Raw genomic sequence first — 19,318 nt, forward strand, 5'->3', positions numbered from 1 at the left:
ACCTGCTCTGCTGTTGATACCAGCTGGGATAAGGTGCAGGCTAGGCATTACTACCTGCTCTGCTTCAAATACCAGCTGAGTTAAGGCATGGAGAGGGTGTTGCCACCTGCTCCGCTCCTAATACCTGTATAGGTATGGATGGTGGGGAGAGCACACCTTGAAACTGAAAAATTCTTCTTCCCAACTACCTTTCCCATGAAAAGAGATCTCCAGTGAATCAATCAGGAGATGGGATGACTCCGCTGAATGATTCTGTGTCTCTAATCATATTTGAGTTAGTAAAGTGGAGCTTTTTAACCAATGTTAGGAACAGGTATATGTAATTTATGATCTTCCAAACTGGTCAACACTCCCACTCAGATTCATGAATGGTGTAATTTCTCTGTTACACACTTGGCCAATCTTTTCAACCAAATCATTTTTATTGATACATTTTAGGACCTCAGAATGCAATTGCAATGGATCCAGTCTCTGTCGCTCAGGTGTCAAATTCCTCATCCACTGCACTCCAGTCTATTCCATTCCGACCATCACTACAAGTGCTGAAAACAGAACATACCATTTTCTAGATTTCCCTCTACATATGTCTCCCCGCATTCCTCTGATTTAATAATCCCAGACAGAAAGGAAAGGTAGGACTTGGGATCCTATCCCCCGAAAGGCAGCCATGCATTCTATGCAACCGCTTGAAAAGGTGGATCACAGATTTTTTTTAGGCATAGTTGTGCATGTATGTGTGTATATGTGAGAGTGAGTGTGTAGAGTATGGCTCTTTGCAATGCTTAATAGAGATAGAAAATTCCACAAAACATAATCATTTGCCCAATTTTAATACTTTCATAAGGGATGCATATAAGGAGAGTAAAAGGCTACATTTTAATGAACAGAAGGTCTAAAATTACAGAGATTATTTTTAGCAAAGATGATTTGGGGATGAGTAAGGATTTGCTTTGGGTGAGTGCCATTGAATCTCCAGTCCTTGAAGGCATCTATTTCAGGTTCTGGGGGAAGATCTTTTGCTGTATCTCTTGAGAAAATCCTCCACTGCAGCAGCCACCACTGCTCCTTCTGCCACCACAGCATCCACCGCTGCTGCCACTGCTTCTGCCACCACAGCAGCCACCACCACTACGGCTGCCACCACAGCATCCACCACTTCTACCGCTACTGCTGCCTCCGCAGCATCCTCCGCTGGGCTGGACTGCTTCAGAAGATCCTCCACTGCAGCATCCGCCACGACTGCCACTGCAACAGCTTGCTCCTCTCTGTTGTTGTTGGCTCATCTTTTCTCTAGCTGGAGTAACCCTAGAGGACACAAGAGAGAGGCAGAGAGAGAGAGAGAGAGCTAGAATTGAGATTTTGCATCATGGCTCTATATTGAAACACTATTTTGCTTTGCTATTAAGGCCCCTTCTGGCAATTCTTGTTCACCCTTTTTAAAGGAGCTTCTTAGATGTCACTTTCTTTCTTAGAGACACAAAGCAAGTCAAGATCAAAAAGGAAGGACCGATTCAGAAATATTCATCTTTGTTCAGCCTGTTTGGTGTAGTGGTTAAGAGCAGTAGGACTCTAATCTAGAGAACCGGGTTTGATTCCCCACTCCTCTGCTTGAAGCCAGCTGGGTGACCTTCGATCAGTTAAAGCTCTCTCCGAAGCTCTCTCAGTTCCACCCACTTCACAGGGTGATTGTTGTGAGGATAATAATAACACACTTGGTAAACTTCTCTGAGTGGGTGTTAAGTTGTTCTGACGGGTGGTATATAAATCTAATGTTATGAATCAAATGTTGTTAGTGGGAAGAGAGGGCATGTCAAATATTTCCATCAATGTTGCCCTAAGTATGTGATCTTTTGAGAAATTGTCCATTAAACTACTGGTCATTATGAGCATAGAGAGAAAATGCAAAGAGAAAAATGCAAATAATTAATAAACAACAAAAATAACAAAAATAAGAAGAAGATTTGATTTATATACCACCCTTCAGGACAACTTACTGTCACAGTCAGAGTGGTTTAGAAACTGTATTATTATAATTATCCTCATGACAATCACTCAGAGAGGCAGGTGTGGCTGAGAGAGCTCCAGAGAACTGTGACTAGCCCAAGGTCATTCAGCTGGCTTCAAGTGGAGAAGTGGGGAATCAACTCAGTTCTCCAGATTGTTGTCTTGCCACTCTTAACCACTACACCAAACTGCCTCTCAAAGAAGCAATAAAATCAGCAGTCCAAGTTAATTCCTAGAGGGTGTGATTTCTAAGTTAAGTACTGTAACCTTTGTTTTAGGCAGGACAACATTGAGCTGATGGACCACTAATTTAACTCATTCAAATCCTATGTTGTCATGGAGGGTCTTTACCCTATTGGTGGAATGTGTGTTTTGTGTGCATAAAGTCCCAAGTTCCACCTTAGATATCTCTAGTTAAAGAGACATAGATATTTTCATCCCTGAGAAATGATCCAGGGAAGCATTTGGGCCTCAACTAAACAGAGTAGGAAAGAAAAAAATGCTTTGAAGCCAACTTTGATTCTTTAAGACTGTTTGGAATTACCTACATGCCAAATATGCCAACTAGCAAAGAGGTCGCACAATAATTATAGCTAGCCTACCCACCCACACAAATAAATATTCAAAATTTGTTTCCTGTTGATTGTTGGAGAGACCAAAAATGACCCATCTCTTTTACAGTTTCTACCCAAGTGCCTTTGCTAGCACTGCAGAATGAGATTTCATAGAAGGACTGTTCAACAGAGCCAAGAATGGCGAAGAGAAGAGAGGTCTTTGTACTCACCCTGCTGATCACCAAGATGTCAAAGCAATCAAAGTCGAGTGAATGAGAAGTGTCTAGAAAGAAGATCCATTTATACTATCTGTCAATGTTCCATTTCATAAACGAGGCACGTGGCGAAATTGCCATTTCTCAAAGGAGCCGCAGCTCGTGCTTAACTCTGTCCCCATTTTGCACTCATTGTTTTGACTCATACAAGCATGTGATGAGTATCTTTAGTGGCCTGTCCTTCAGTCTGTGTATGGATCTGAAGCTGGTACATGTATCGGCCTTCTGTCACCTGATAACTATCACTTGTTTCAAATATGTGGGTGTTACAGAGTCTTTCCCAATATTTTTGGCATCTCATTTGAATTGATAGAATGAGTCACTTATTGGAGGGGATTGTTCTTCCATGTGAACATCCTTCCTCTTATAAACAGATGATATATAATGTGAGCTCCATGGAAATCATATTTCTCATGATTTTTGTGATATAAACATTTCTAGTTCCATTCTTGCCCATGATATGCAATCTAGATTGAACATAGTCCATGGCTTCAAGATTTAATATGAGAGTTCTTTCCTGGTTTAAGCACCCGTTAGCAGCATGAAATGTAATGGCATAAGAAGGAAAATAGTTTTGAGTTTAAAGCGGTTTGTGAGGAATAAAAATATAGAAAAAGCACTGGAAGAAGGGGGTCAAATGAAAGAGATTCTGCATGAGAAGGAAAGCATGAGAAACTTCTTCTGGGCCAGCAGGAAGCTCTTGATATCATAGAATCTGTCTACGTGGATGTACTAAAGCCAAGAGTTGCCCAGTCATATGAACTGAGGGTTATCAGCCGGCCACTTTTCTCCACTGTCAGCACAGATGGGGAGAGGAGTGACATTGTATGAAGTCACATCTGGTTGTTGTGACATCTAGAGATGGGCACGAACAGCAATATGAACGAAAAAAGCCACAAAGTCCAATCAACTGTTCGCGAACAAACTGTTTGTGAGGCCCCATTCTAAACGAACAGGTGGTCGTTGCAAGCCTCATTCGTTGCTGTTCATTGCTGTTCGTCAAGACAGACAGTTTGGCACCGGCAATCAATTCCCTTGGCAACTTAGGCATGGATTGTCTGAACTCTGTCTGAACTCATGCTGGTACCCTGGAACCCCCAATCTAAGCCCAATTTAGCTTGATAGGCAGGTCTTCCTTTCAAGTGTGGAGCTCCAAATTTGTTACAAGGAAGCAAGGAGCAGGTGGGAGGGGGGCTCCCAGCTCTGCTTTTGCAGACAGGGAGGGAGAGACAGTTGCTGTTGGCATTTTGAGAGAGAGACAGGGAGAGTGCATTGGAGCTTGAATATTTTTTGTGTGTGGTGGTGTGGTGGAATACGGATTTACCTCTTCAAGTTCCAGGACTTCTGCCAGACTCTGGGCCAAGCTATTATTTATTTATTTTATTTATTTTATTCAGTTTATACCCCACCCTCCCCACAGATGGGGTCAGGGCGACTTAGCCCATTATTACTAGCAACATAGTCCATTGTGGGAGGGGGGGAATACAATGGGCACTAGAAAGGGGAGGGCGGGCGGGCAGGCATTCACTCCTCCTCTGTCACTGATTACAGCCGGTGAAGGACAGGGGGTGGGCATTGCCATTTGCTCCACACCTGATCTGCCTGATCTTGGGCAGTTGAAGGGATAGTGGGCTATAAGTTCCATGCCTGATACATGCTGAGTAAGGGGGGGGGCATTGCCTCCTGTTCTGCACCTATGGCTGGGAGAAGGTGGAAAGTCATTGTTGCCTGCTCCGAGCATGATCCCAACTAGGTGAAGGGGGGGTGGGCCACCTGTCCCCTGTTGGGTGAAGGGAGAAACAGGCATTGCCACCTTCTCTGCACATGATTCTGACAAGTGAAGGTGGATGGTGAGCTTTACTACGTGCTCTGCTCCTGATCCTAGCTGCGTGAAGGGGCTGTTGGCATTGCCACTTGTTCTGTTCCTGATTCCTGAAGGTTGGGAGGGGGCAGGCATTGTTGCATGCTTGGCTCCTGACTAAAGCTGGGTGAAGATAGGGAGGGCATTGCTACCTGCTCAGTGGCTTACTCCAGTAGATTGAAGAGGGTGAGCATTGCCACCTTCTCCACACCTTTTCCCAGCTGGGTGAAGGGGAGAAGGGCATTGCCTTCTGCTCTGCACCTGATCCCAGCCAGGTGAAGGCACAAGTTGGTCATTGCCACCTGCTCCACTCCTGATCCCAAATGGGTGATGGTGGGGGGTGAGCATTGGCATCTTCTCCACCATGTATACCAGCCGGGTTAAGACAGGGGAGGACAATGCCACCTGCTCCACTCCTAATACCAGCTGAGTTAAGTTGGGGGATGGGCATGGCCACCTGCTCCGCTCCTAATACCAGCTGTGTTAAGTCAGGAGGAGGGCATTGTCATCTCCATTCCTGATCCCAGTCGGGTGAAGGATGGTGGGCATTGCCATCTGCTCCTCTCCTGATCCCAGCTGGGTGAAGGAATGAGCATTGCCACCTGCTCCGCTCCTAATACCTGCTGAGTTAAAGCAAGGGTGGGCAAAGCCACTTGTTCTGCTTCTGATCCCAGCTGGGTGAAACGGGGTGTGTGCATTGCGAAGTGCTCCACTACTAATACCAGCTGGGTTAAGGTCGGGGTGGCATTGTCACCTGCTCTGCTCTTAATACCAGCTGGGTTAAGGCGGGTGTTGGGCATTGCTACGTGCTCCGCTCCTAATACCATCTGGGTTAAGGTGTGTGTGGGGGTGGGCATTGCCATCTGTTCCACTCCTAATACCAACTGGGTTAAGATGGGGAGAGGGCATTGCCACCTGCTTTGCTCCTAATACCAACTTGGTTGAGGTGGGGTGGGTGGGTGCCACTTGATCTGCAACTAATATCAGCTGTGTTAAGGTAGGGATGGTATTGTCACATGATCCGCTCCTAATATCAGCTGTGTTACGGTAAGGATGGTATTGCCACCTTCTCCACTCCTAATTTCTGCTTGGTTAAGTTAGGTGATGGTCATTGATACCTGCCTCGCTTCTAATACCAGCTGGGTGAAGGTGGAACGTTGGCATTGCCACCTGCTCCCATCCTGCTCCTGGTCTGGGCTTCCCACCATGGAATGTTTTCTGGAGGGACATGGTGCCTTGCCTAGGCTTCCCTCCATGGCAGTGCCCTCTGGTGGTGTACGAGGGTATAAAGTGAGTTGTCAGAAATATGCTCACTCAATTATATAGTAAGATTGGTACATTTCCTGCTGCCTGCTCAGGTAGGGCTTCTGGAAGTGGTGTGGTAGGGATCTTAATGGCTGGAGGAGAGCCTGCTGGCCCCCACGAACAACGAGCATGTTTGTGAACAGGTCGTGTTCGTCATTGTTCATGGTTCGTAGATGGCAACAAACAACGAACACCATGTTTGTTTGTTTTTTCTGTTTATGCTCATGTCTCGTGACATCACAATGCTCTACGAATTGCCCAGTCTTAATGGTAGAAAACATACAATTTGGGGAAATTCCTAGGGCATCATGATGTCACTTTTAGGTACAACTAGAACTGACTTTGTGATGTGACTACCAATTTTTGCTTCTGCTGGAGAGAAGTGTGGTGGTGGGAACCAGGAACCTAGATTGATGTTGTGGTACATGAATTTATCCATACATTCTCAATTTCATCATTGATGTGCTACCCCAAGACACACACACACTGAAAACCACAATCCCCTTAGCCCCTTCCATTCCTAGGGCTTTATGCAGCTAGGGGTAGAGAGAGATACCCTCCTGTATCACACCAGAGAGTCATTGCCAGGATTACATTCAATCAAACACAACTCATAATTGGATAGCCAATTTCCCACAGGAAGGATGTCACACATCCCAACCAAGGACTCATTCAATGACACTCAGGGAACACTCACACCCAGGCCAGAATGAATGCCTGGTGTTAGCATTCCATTCAAGTTAAGAATATCCCGATGGATATAAACTTGTCTGAAATCCTCAGCAAGTCTTTCATCAGCTGAAGGTCATACCCTGCCCTATTAGAACCTCCTCTCAAATTTCAATTTAAAAATCCTCTACCTTTTGGTTTCCTATCACTGGTGTTCCTGTGTCCCCAGCATTTTGAGTCCAGTTTTTCCCTTGAACCTTCTCCCAGCATCTTGGAGACAACATTGGATCTCGAAGGAAGACTTCTTCCCTCTTTTGACCCCCTCTCACACATGCTGTGATTCTATTTCCTGTTCCTGTTCACCTTGCTACCTGACCAAAGATTGCATGCCTTCTCTGGCTCTCCTAGACCTGCTTTATCTCCCAGTCTCCCAAATTCTGCTCGTCTTCTCTTCCCAATGCCTCTTGCTCCTCAGTCCACAAGCCTCCTTGCTGATACATCCCTCCAGATGAGGACCTTCATGCTTCCATCTCTGCTGGAAGTACACACACACACAAATATTTTCTGTCTTCCTGGAGGATTTCTCTTGGACTAACCACAGAGGAGACACGTGCAAGTCCCAGACCCAGGCATTTAAGGATATTTTCCTGTTCTGTATACATGAACACGATCGGAGTGGTAGTTTTTGGTGAGTAGCTGTGTTGGTCTGCAGTAAAACAGCACTAATTGAGTCCAGTGGCATCTTAGAGACCAACAAGATTTTCAGGATGTAAGCTTTCGAAAGTCAGAGCTCCCTTCTTTAGGCAAGAATAAGAAGTGATATTTGTCCAAGAAATAGAAAGGAACCCTTGTGGTTAACTAGGGTTGACTTTATTGCCTAAAAAGGTGGATGGATTAGAGGAATTAAAGAGTGGCAACTTAAATAATAGCTAGGATCAAACAGATTCCTAACATAAGATCAACTTGGTTTCCTCCTTTGATCGAGTGACCAGCTTACTGGATCGGGGGAACTCTGTTGACGTGATTTATCTGGATTTCAGTAAAGCTTTTGATCAGGTCCCCCATGACATTCTGATGGGCAAACTGGAAGACTGTGGACTGGGCTATACGACAGTTCGGTGGACAGGGAACTGGTTAAAGGACCGCACCCAAAGAGTGGTGGTCAGCGGTGTTTTATCAGATTGGAGGGAGGTGTCCAGTGGAGTGCCCCAGGGCTTGGTTTTGGGCCTGGTACTTTTCAATATTTTTATCAATGATCTGGATGAAGGAGTGGAAGGGCTGCTCATTAAATTTGCTGATGATACCAAACTGAGAAGAGTGGCAAACACCCAAGAAGATAGAATTAAAATTCAACAAGACCTGAATACTGTGGAGAAGTGGGCAGCTGTGAATAGGATGCAATTCAACAAAAACAAGTGCACAGTATTACCTCTGGGCCACAAAAATGGGAAGCACAAATACTGGATGGGGGATACACTTCTGGGCAGTAGTATATGTGAAATAGATCTTGGGGTAAGAGTAGACTGTAAACTAAATATGAGCAGTCAGTGTGATGCAATGGCAAAAAAGGCCAATTCAATCCTGGGTTGTATCAAAGGGGCCATAGCGGCGAAATCGCAGGAGGTCATAGCCCCTCTCTATACTACCTTGGTCAGGCCACACCTGGAGTATTGTGTGCAGTTCTGGAGGCCTCACTTCAAAAAAGATGTGGACAAAATCGAGAGGGTGCAGAGGAGAGCGACGAGGATGATCAGGGGTCTGGAGCCTGAGCCCTACGAGGAAAGGCTGAGGGCCTTGGGAATGTTTAGTTTGGAGAAGAGGAGGTTGAGGGTGGGCATGATTGCTCTCTTGAAGTATTTGAAAGGCTGTCATTTGGAGGAGGGCAAGGAGCTGTTCCAGTTGGCAGAAGAGGGTAGGACCCGAAGCAATGGGCTTAAATTACATGCACAAAGGTACCGGCTGGATATTAGGAAGACCTTTTTCGCGGTCAGAGTAGTTCAAAAGTGGAATCTGCTGCCTAGGGAGGTGGTGAGCTCCCCTTCACAGGTTGGATGGATATTTGTCAGAGATGCTTTAGGCTGATCCTGCACTGGGCAGGGGGTTGGACTAGATGGTCTGCATGACCCTTCCAAATATATGATTCTATGATTCTATGGTATAAATCAACTAGCAACAAAGCCCGTTGTGGGGGGAAAATACAACAGGCTCTGGAAAGGTGAGGGTGGGCAGGCAGGCATTCACTCCTCCTCCGTCACTGATTACAGCTGGTGAAGGAGTAGGTGGGCATTGTCATCTGTTCCATGCTGCTTGATCTGCTTGATATCAGCCATGTGAAGGGGTGATGGGATTTGCTACCTGCTCCATGCCTCATACATACTGGGTAAAGGGGGAGCACTGCCTCCTGTTCTGTGCCTGACTACTGCTGGGTAAAGGGGGGAAGGCATTGCCACCTGCTCCGAGCATGATCCCAACTGGGTGAAGGGGGGTGGGCATTGCTAACTGCTCCCCACTAGGTGAAGGCAGGAACAGGCATTACCACCTGCTCCTCACCTGTTCCTGACGGTTGAAGGTGGGTGGCAGGCTCTACTTCATGTTCTGCTTCTGATCCCAGCTGAGTGAAGGGGGTGCAGGAATAGCCACTTCCTCTGCTCCTGATTCTGGCAGGTTGAGGGTGGGGGGCAGACATTGCTGCATGCTTGGCTCCTGACTCTAGAAGGGTGAAGACAGGGTGGGCATTGCTGCCTGCTCAGTGGCTTATCTCGGTAGGATGTAGAGGATGGGCATTTCCACCTGCTCTGCTCCTTATTCTGGTTGGGTGAACGGAAGAAGGGCATTGTCTCCTGTTCTGCGCCTGATCCCAGCCAGGTGAAGGCACAAGGTGACATTGCCACCTGCTCCAATACTGATCCCAGTCAGGTGAAGGAAGGTGGGCATTGCCATCTGATCAGCTCCTGATCCCATCTGGGTAAAGGGGGTGGGTATTGTCACCTGCTCTGCACCTGAACCCAGCTTGGTTAAGGTGGGGGTGGGGGTGGGATTGCCACCTGCTCTGCTCCTAAGAACTTCCCAAAAACACAGTGGAGAACCACATCTAAGGGACTAAAGCAACTGGAAATACAGCCAAAGGTGGTGGTGGGGGGTTGGCAAAGCCTGCCTGCTGGGTTAGGGCAGTTGGTGGGCAAAGCCACCTGCTCTACTTCTGATCCCAGCTGGGTGAAGGGGGGAATAAGGAATTGGCAAATGTTCCACTGTGAATACCAGCTGGGTTAAGGTCAGGGGTGGGATTTCCACCTGCTCTGCTCCTAAGAACTGCCCAAAAACACAGTGGAGAACCACATCTAAGGGACTAAAGCAACTGTAAATACAGCCAAAGTAGAAATAGAAATACGTTTGTATTTTCTATAAATTATAATATGACTTAATGTGACTCAGTGTGATAGATAGTCAAAGTACAAAATACAATGGAATGACAATATTCAATATAAGAATGCAATATTCAGTACAAAATATCACAACATTCTAAATCAACTGTTCAAATGACAAAATCTCTAACAATGTCTCTTCCTCCACACAGAGCTCTTCGAAGTGCTGGTGTGGAAAACCAAGGCAGATCAAAGATCAAGGCAGATTGACATCATAGGACATTTTCCTTGTGGAAGATGCAGAGTCTGTAATTTAGTACTCCCTGGACCACGGGTTACAGTCAATCAGGGGAGGAATACCATTGCTTTGAGATCTTTTTTCACTAGTCAAACAGAAGGTGATGTGCATTTAAATATATGCCCATATAATATGCTGTATATAGGGAATGCAATTCGTCAGGTTAAGACACGTATCTCTGAACATATTTTATGCATCAAAAACCAAATTATGGATGCCCCTTTAGTAGATTATTTTTCCAACTTGAAACAAAGAGAATGAATTTAAATATACGGTTCTGTATGTAGCCCCAAAGGGCACTCCACAAAGAGTTTCACAAATGTTGCTACAGTGAGAGGCTTGATGGATTCACATTTTTAGCAGTATGATACATGCTGGTGTAAACCATGAATTTAATCTGTCTTGCTTTTTGTAATTTGACTGTACACTGTGAATATATTGTATATATCATAGCCTGTGATAGCCACCTGTGCCGCTGCTGACACCAGCTGGATTAAGGTGGGCAGTGGGCATTGCCAACTGCTCCACTCCTAATACCAGCTGAATTAAGGCAAGTGGAGGGCATTGCCACCTACTCCCTAATATCAGCTGGGTTAAGGTGGGGGATGGGCATTGCAACCTGCTTCGCTCCTTATACCAGCTGGGTTAAGGTGGATGGGCATTGCTATCTGCTCCGCTCCTAATACCAGCTGATTTAAGGCAGAGAATAGGCATTGCCACCTGCTCCTCTCCTGATCCCAGCTGGCTGAAGCAGGTGGGCATTGCCAAGTCAAAGCAGTGGTCAGAGCATGAGCTAATGCCAGAAGTGAGTCCAGAGTCCAAGACAAAGGTCAGGCACAGTCCAAGGTCAGTTACCGATAGTATCAGGTCCAAAAGCATGCACGGGCAAGGTCCACAGAACATGGAGTGATTGCAGGCAGTAGACACGTTGCTTCCATGCCTGGCTGTCCCTCCTGACTGGCTTTTATAGCCTGGCGTGGTTTTCAGCCAGCTGCTGGGGCTCCATCCTGATGCTACTCATTGTCGCTCTCCAGCAGCTGGCGTCGGCTCAGGAGACGAGCACTGCGCTGTCTCTCCTGCAGTTCCAGCCTCAGCCTTTGTCTGCGGAGTTCTTTACATGTGGGCGAACCTGGGGGGGTGGAAGCCCCTGGCTGGGCTTCCCCTGTGGTTCTGGCAGTCCCTGACTGAGCTTCCCCTGTGGAAGTCCCTGGCTGAGCTTCCCCTGTGGTTCTGGCAGTCCCTGACTGAGCTTCCCCTGTGGAAATCCCTAGCTGAGCTTCCCCTGTGGTGCTGGGGCTGGAGAGTACTAATGGCTCTGCTTCAGCTGCTGGCTGTAGGCTCCGATTAGCCAGCAGCTGTGGCTCCTGATTACCAGCCTCTGCTGAGTCAGGGCTGGCTGCATGGAGCTCCTCTTCTCCCGAGGAGTCCTGGCTGGCTACACAAAGCCCCTCTCCTCCTGAGGAGGAGGCCTCGCTCTCACTGAGCCCAGACTGGGCCATGACAACCATCTGGATTACGACAGGGAGCGGGCATTGCCACCTTCTCCACTCCTAATACCACCTGGGTTAATGCAGGGGGTGGGGGAGGGAATTGCCAACCTGCTCTGCTGTTGATACCAGCTGGGTTAAGGTGCAGGCTAGGCATTACTACTTGCTCTGCTCCAAATACCAGCTGGGTTAAGGCATGGAGAGGGTGTTGCCACCTGCTTCGCTCCTAATACCAACTGGGTTAAGGCGGAGGGTGGGCTTTGTCACCTGCTCTGCTCCTAATACTGGAGGAGAACAACGGGCAACCCTGATATGAAATCAGAGGAGAAAAACAAGACCAGGGAACCACAACTATATATAAATTTTTGTTAATCAATTTTTGAAGTGCAAAAGTGCAAAAGTGCCAATGTGAATAATTACAATACAATTACACAAGACAAAATTACACAATACAAAATTACAGAGTTACAGACTCTGTAATTTTGTCTTGTGTAATTGTATTGTAATTTTTCACATTGGCACTTTTTCCACTTTTGCACTTCAAAAATTGATTAACAAAAATTTTTATATAGTTGTGGTTCCCTGGTCTTGTTGTTCTGCTCCTAATACTGGCTGGGTGAAGGCATGGGATGGGCATTGTCACCTGCTTCACTCCTTATATCAGCTGGGTTAAGTTGGGTGGTGGGCAATGCCATCTGCCTTACTGCTAATCCCAGCTGGATGAAGGCAGGAGGTGGGCATTGCCACCTGCTCCCATCTTGCTCCCAGTCTAAGCTTCCAACCATGTCACATTTTCTGGAGGGACATGATGCCTTGCCTAGGCTTCCCTCCATGGCAGCACTCTCTTGTGGTGCACCAGGGTATAAATTGAATTGTCTGAAATATGCTTACTCAATTATATAGTAAGATGCATCTAATTATCAACATGGCCAGATCTATAGTTACATAAACCTGGAGACTGGAGCCACAAACAGACAAGTTCAACCTTTCTACACCCCTGAGAAAAAAACCCAGGGTTGCAAAAAAATTCAAAATAATAGCAGTAGTGCCTCTAGCTTTAAGCAATGAATGCCAGTGCTTGATAATCACAACATCATTGCCAGCTTAAGCCTTGGTTTCTGTCAATAAAAGGTAGGGAGAGGGGTCAGGGCCCTTTCCAGAAGTGTTTTGGCCTTTGCAAGAGTATTCATCAGAGCCCGGCCTGGCATCAAAGCCCTTATGAAAGCATTTTTAAATTATCTCAGTTCATGTAACAGTTTGCTTGCTATCTTCTCCTTGTCAGTTGCTAAATTTCTCTCTGTAGCATATTTTCCTTTAGAAATTAATTTATTACTCTTTTAGTCTTTCCTCGAGATGATTTGAGTGTAGGATCGCTGGGGGAAAAAAAAGCCCTTATCTTCAGGTGGAGGAAAGCTTCACCCGTTGAATTTACACAATCTGTTATTTGGATTAACATTCCATGGATAATTGTGCAGGGATACAGTATATGTAGCAAACCTAATCCAACTGAGTTGTTTATGTAATGGCAACATCAAAGAGGCACACGGGCAACACATTTTGAAACCCCATAATTATTATTTTTTTTAAAAAAAATAGACCTTGATATTGAGGTGATTACAGTTGCTGAAAAAGACACACCTTTAAGCAATTTCTTGTCTTTGAAGCTATCTTGCCACACTGGAGTTTACAGTTGAAGTGTTTGATTCCTATCACAGTTTCTTGGGCTGATTTAGTAGTTTAGAGAGTTACTGATCTATAAAACTGGCCACCTTTAAAAGATCTGCTAATTCAATTTATGTTTATAGCCAGCAGGGCAGGGCAGGCTAGTAACTAGTAGCCATAGTACATAGGCACAAATGTTGTGTATGTTTTCATCTAAGAAAATGTTAATACTCAAAGGTGGCATTGATTTGGGATGTCTATCTAGTCCTCCTGAAAATGGTCGGACTGTCCAGATAGTATCACTTTTGACTAGAGATGGGCATGAAGGGAAAAAAAAACCCTGAGCGTGATGTTCGTTGTTCGTTGCCATCCACGAACAGGGACTCATGAACAACCATGAACATGGCCCTGTTCACGAACATGTTCATGATTGGCTGTTTGTGGGGGCCAGCAGGCTCTCCTCCAGCCATCATGCAAGTAAAGATCCCTACTGCTCCACTCCCAGAAACCTGAACAGAGCAGGCACCAGGAAAGGTACCAATAATAAATAATAGCTTGGCCCAGAGCCTGGCAGCAGCCCTGGAACTTGAAGGGGTAGATCCCTTTCCCACCACATACAAAGAAAATTCAAGCTCCAATATACTCTCTCTATCAAAATGCCATCAGCAACTGTCTATCCATTGTTTGTAAATTCAGAGCTGGAAGCCACCCTCCCCCCTGCTCTTTGCTCCCTTGTTGTAACAAATGTGGAGCTCCACACTTGAAAGGAAGACCTGCCTATCAAGCTAAATTGGGCTTTGATTGGGGTTCCCATGGCAACAGCAAGAGTTCAGACAGAGTTCAGACAATCCCTGCCTACGTTGCCAAGGGAATTGATTGCAGGTGCCAGACTGTCACGCTTGACAAACAGCAATGAACAAAGGTTGCAACAACCACCTGTTTACTCAGAATGGCGCCTCATGAACAGCTTGTTCGTGAACAGCAGATTGGGCTATTCTTGGCTATTTGTTGTTTGTATTGCTGTTTGTGCCCATCTCTACTTCTGACAGCAGGGGAGGAAATTGTTGGAAATTAGCTGGAACTTGTTCCTCTCATCTTAGCGTTCTATGCAGATAGAATATTTTGGTTGGAATTCTCTATTATTTTTTGCCCATACCTGCAATGTGAAGTGATAAAGTTCAAAAAGAGATTTACAACACACAAGGCTACTGTGTGCATCAAAAAAGTGTATAGGTATGGATGGTGGGGAGAGCACACCTTGAAACTGAAAAATTCTTCTTCCCAACTACCTTTCCCATGAAAAGAGATCTCCAGTGAATCAATCAGGAGATGGGATTACTCCGCTGAATGATTCTGTGTCTCTAATCATATTTGAGTTAGTGAAGTGGAGCTTTTTGACCAATGTTAGGAACAGGCATATGTAATTTATGATTTTCCAAACTGGTCAACACTCTCACTCAGATTCATGAATGGTGTAATTTCTGTGTTACACACTTGGCCAATCTTTTCAACCAAATCATTTTTATTGATGCATTTTAGGATCTCAGAATGCGATTGCAAAGGATCCAGTCTCTGTCGCTCAGATGTCAAATTCCTCATCCACTGCACTCCAGTCTATTCCATTCCGACCATCACTACAAGTGCTGAAAACAGAACATACCATTTTCTAGATTTCCCTCTACATATGTCTCCCCACATTCCTCTGATTTAATAATCCCAGAAAGAAAGCAAAGGTAGGACTTGGGATCCTATCCCCCGAAAGGCAGCCATGCATTCTATGCAACCACTTGAAAAGGTGGATCACAGATTTTGTAGGCATACTTGTGCGTTTGTGTGTGTATATGTGAGAGTGAGTGTGTAGAGTATGGATCTTTGCAATGCTTAATAGAGATAGTAACTTCCACAAAACATAATCATTTGCCCAATTTTAATCCTTTCATAAGGGATGCATATCAGGAGAGTAAAAGGCTACATTTTAATGAACAGAAGGTCCAAAATTACGGAGATTATTTTTAGCAAAGATGATTTGGGGATGAGTAAGGATTTGCTTTGGGTGAGTGCCATTAAATCTCTAGTCCTTGAAGGCATCTATTTCAGGTTCTGGGGGAAGATCTTCTGCTGTATCTCTTGAGAAAATCCTCCACTGCAGCAGCCACCACTGCTCCTTCTGCCACCACAGCATCCACTGCTGCTGCCACTGCTTCTGCCACCGCAGCAGCCACCACCACTACGGCTGCCACCACAGCAGCCACCACTTCTACCACTACTGCTGCCTCCACAACATCCTCCGCTGGGCTGGACTGCTTCAGAAGATCCTCCACCGCAGCATCCGCCGCGACTGCCACCGCAACAGCTTGCTCCTCTCTGTTGTTGTTGGCTCATTTTTTCTCTAGCTGGAGTAACCCTAGAGGACACAAGAGAGAGGCAGAGAGAGAGCTAGAATTGACATTTTGCAACAGGGCTCTATATTGAAACATTCCTTTGCTTTGCTATTAAGGCCCCTTCCAACAATTCTTGTTCACCCTTTTTAAAGGTGCTTCTTAGATGTCACTCTCTTTCTTAGACACACAAAGCAAGTCAAGATCAAAAAGCAAGGACTGATTCAGAAATATTCATCTTTGTTGAGCCTGTTTGGTGTAGTGGTTAAGAGCAGCAGGACTCTAACCTGGAGAACGGGGTTTGATTCTCCACTCCTCTGCTTGAAGCCAGCTGGGTGACCTTGGGTCAGTCACAGCTCTCTCTGAGATCTCTCAGTCCCACCCACCTTTTGGGGTGATTGTTGTGAGGATAATAACACACTTTGTAAACTTCTCTGAGTGGGTGTTAAGTTGTTCTGACGGGTGGTATATAAATCGAATGTTATAAATCAAATGTTGTTAGTGGGAAGAGAGGGCCTATCTTTCTGCCAGCTTGCGTGGCAAGCACTTTCTCTCAAATTCACCTTGAGACATAAAATATACGCTAAATAGCCAATCATCTGGATTGTCAGTGGATGAATGTCACATCCTGTCTGTAAAACACAGGAGCATCTTCAGCCAGAAAAAACAGTCCTTGTGTTAGATGTTTTTTTAAAAAATTAGTCTCAACAGAAACTTACAATAGAATCCTAGACAGAGTTACACCCTTCAAAGGACTTTAGTAACTCTTTCCAGGATAGCACACTTGTTTTCTGCCCATGTTATTTTCTGCCCATGTTATTTTCTGCCCATTTGTCTGTGCTTTTGTTTGTTATTTTCTGCCCATTATGTATAACCTAGTCTGTGTTTTTGTTTGTACGAAGTTTATCCTTTCATCCAATCAAAGTGGAGAGAAATCAGATGGATTTAAAATCAGCTCAGAGCAATGATGGGATGTTTTCTTGCCTGAGAAAAGATCGAGGGAATCCTTTTGCCCTCAAATAAAGGGATTAGGAAAGAAAAAAATACTTCCAAGCCAACTTTGATTCTTTAAGACTGTTTGGAATTAACTACATGCCAAATATTTCCATCAATGTTGCCCTAAGTATGTGATCTTTTGGAAAAAACCTCAATTGTCCTTTAAACTACTCGTCATTATGAGCATAGAGAGAAAATGCAAAGAGAAAAATGCAAATAATTAATAAACAACAACAACAACATTTAATTTATACACTGCTCTTCAGGACAACTTACTGTCACACACTGAGTGGTTTACAAACTGTATTATTATTATTATCCTCATGAAAATCACTCGGTGAGGTGGGTGAAGCTGAGAGAGCTCCAGAGAACTGTGACTAGCCCAAGGTCACCCAGAGGGCTTCAAGTGGAGGAGTGGGAAATCAACTCAGTTCTCCAGTTACAAATCCTGGCGCTTTTAACCACTACACCAAACTGGCTCTCAAAGAAGCAATAAAATCAGTAGTCCAAGTTAATTCATAGAGGGTGTGATTCCTAAGTTAAGTACTGTAACCTTAGTTTTAGGCAGGATATGGCTTCTATTTGGCCTGATCAGTTTCCAAGAAATGATGTACAAGGCCATTTTCCCTCCAATATTGTTTCCGAGCCATGCACGGACAGTGATCAAGATTCCATCATACTTTTTCCATTGGACAGCAAAACATACATATTGCAAGTAGCCTCAGCCAAGAATCCTTATCTTAGGTACAAGGGTTGGAAAAACCCTTTAGGAGAGCCAAGAAAAATCTCATCTGACAACATTGACCTGATGAACTACTAATTTAACATATTCAAATCCTATGTTCTCATGGAGGAACTGTACCCTATTGGTAGAAAGTATGTTTTGTGTGCATAAAGCCAAAGGTTCCACCTAGTTAAAGAGACATAACTGTATAATTGTATAAACTGTATAACTGTATAAACATAGTAACAAAGAGGCCCCATGATCATTATAGCTAGCCTACCCACTCACAGAAATAAATATTCAAAATTTGTTTCCTATTGACTGTTAGAGAGACCAAAAATGACCCATCTCTTTTACAGTTTCTACCCAAGTGCCCCTGCTAGCACTGCAGAATGAGATTTCACAGGACTGTTCAACAGATAAAGCCAAGAATAGCAAAGAGAAGAGAGGTCTTTGTACTCACCCTGCTGATCACCAAGATGTCAAAGCAATCGAAGTCGAGTGAATGAGAAGCGTCTAGAAAGAAGATCCATTTATACTATCTGTCAATGTTCCATTTCATAAACGAGGCACGTGGCGAAACTGCCATTTCTCAAAGGAGCCGCAGCTCGTGCTTAACTCTGTCCCCATTTTGCACTCATTGTTTTGACTCATACAAGCATGTGATGAGTATCTTTAGTGGCCTGTCCTTCAGTCTGTGTATGGATCTGAAGCTGGTACATGTATCGGCCTTCTGTCACCTGATAACTATCACTTGTTTCAAATATGTAGGTGTTACAGAGTCTTTCCCAATATTTTTGGCATCTCATTTGAATTGATAGAATGAGTCACTAATTGGAGGGGATTGTTCTTCCATGTGAACATCCTTCCTCTTATAAACAGATGACATATAATGTGAGCTCCATGGAAATCATATTTCTCATGACCTTTGTGATGTAAACCTTTCTTGTTCCTTTATTGCCCATGATATGCAATCTAGATTGAACATAGCCTACGGCTTCAAGATTTAATATCAGAGTTCTTTCCTGGTTTAAGCGCCCGTTGGCAGCATGAAATGTAACGGCATAAGAAGGAAAATAAATTAAAGCGGTTTGTGAGGAATAAAAATATAGAAAAAGCACTGGAAGAAGGGGGTCAAATGAAAGAGATTCTGCAGGAGAGGGAAAGCATGAGGAACTTCTTGTGGGCCAGCAGGAAGCTCTTGATATCATAGAATATGTCTACGTGGATGTATTCAAGCCAAGAGTTGCCCAGTCATATGCACTGAGGGTTATCAGCCGGCCACTTTGCTCCACTCTCAGCCCAGATGGGGGGAGGACATTGTATGAAGTCACATCTGGTTGTAGTGACATCTAGAGATGGGCACGAACAGCAATATGAACTTTAAAAAGCCATGAACAGCCCAATCAGCTGTTCGCGAACAAACTGTTCATGAGGCCCTATTCTAAATGAACATGTGATCATTGCAAGCCTCGTTCGTTGCTGTTCGTCAAGCCAGACAGTCTGGCACCTGCAATCAATTCTCTTGGCAAGTTAGGAATGGATTGTCCGAACTCTGTCTGAACTCCTGCATTTACCTTGGAAATCGAAAAAAAGAGGAGAGCACCACCGGAAAGTAGAACTCACAACACAAAAAATACCAGGGTCTACTGGGGTATATATAAGCAGTGACTAAATTACATTAAAAGCATTTAATATTATATAAAGTGCTATGTGCATAATGCTAAATACATGCAATAGCAG

At 44.8% G+C, this 19,318-nt stretch overlaps 2 long non-coding RNA genes across 2 annotated transcripts; both read right to left on the reverse strand.

Annotated features, from left to right (window-relative positions):
• Positions 1 to 813: 813 nt before the first annotated feature.
• Positions 814 to 2,843, reverse strand: LOC129341849 (uncharacterized). Its single transcript, XR_008598175.1, has 2 exons — positions 2,789 to 2,843; positions 814 to 1,305 (listed from the first exon to the last, which is right to left on the reverse strand). It is a non-coding gene; the product is annotated as an uncharacterized LOC129341849 (long non-coding RNA).
• A 12,546-nt stretch (positions 2,844 to 15,389) lies between these two features.
• On the reverse strand, positions 15,390 to 18,072 carry LOC129339398 (uncharacterized). The gene is made up of 2 exons (XR_008597990.1): positions 18,039 to 18,072; positions 15,390 to 15,881 (listed from the first exon to the last, which is right to left on the reverse strand). It is a non-coding gene; the product is annotated as an uncharacterized LOC129339398 (long non-coding RNA).
• Between the last annotated feature and the right edge of the window lie 1,246 nt (positions 18,073 to 19,318).

The sequence above is a fragment of the Eublepharis macularius genome, chromosome 1, assembly GCF_028583425.1.
Source record: "Eublepharis macularius isolate TG4126 chromosome 1, MPM_Emac_v1.0, whole genome shotgun sequence".
In the NCBI taxonomy this organism is placed as follows: Eukaryota; Metazoa; Chordata; class Lepidosauria; order Squamata; family Eublepharidae; genus Eublepharis; species Eublepharis macularius.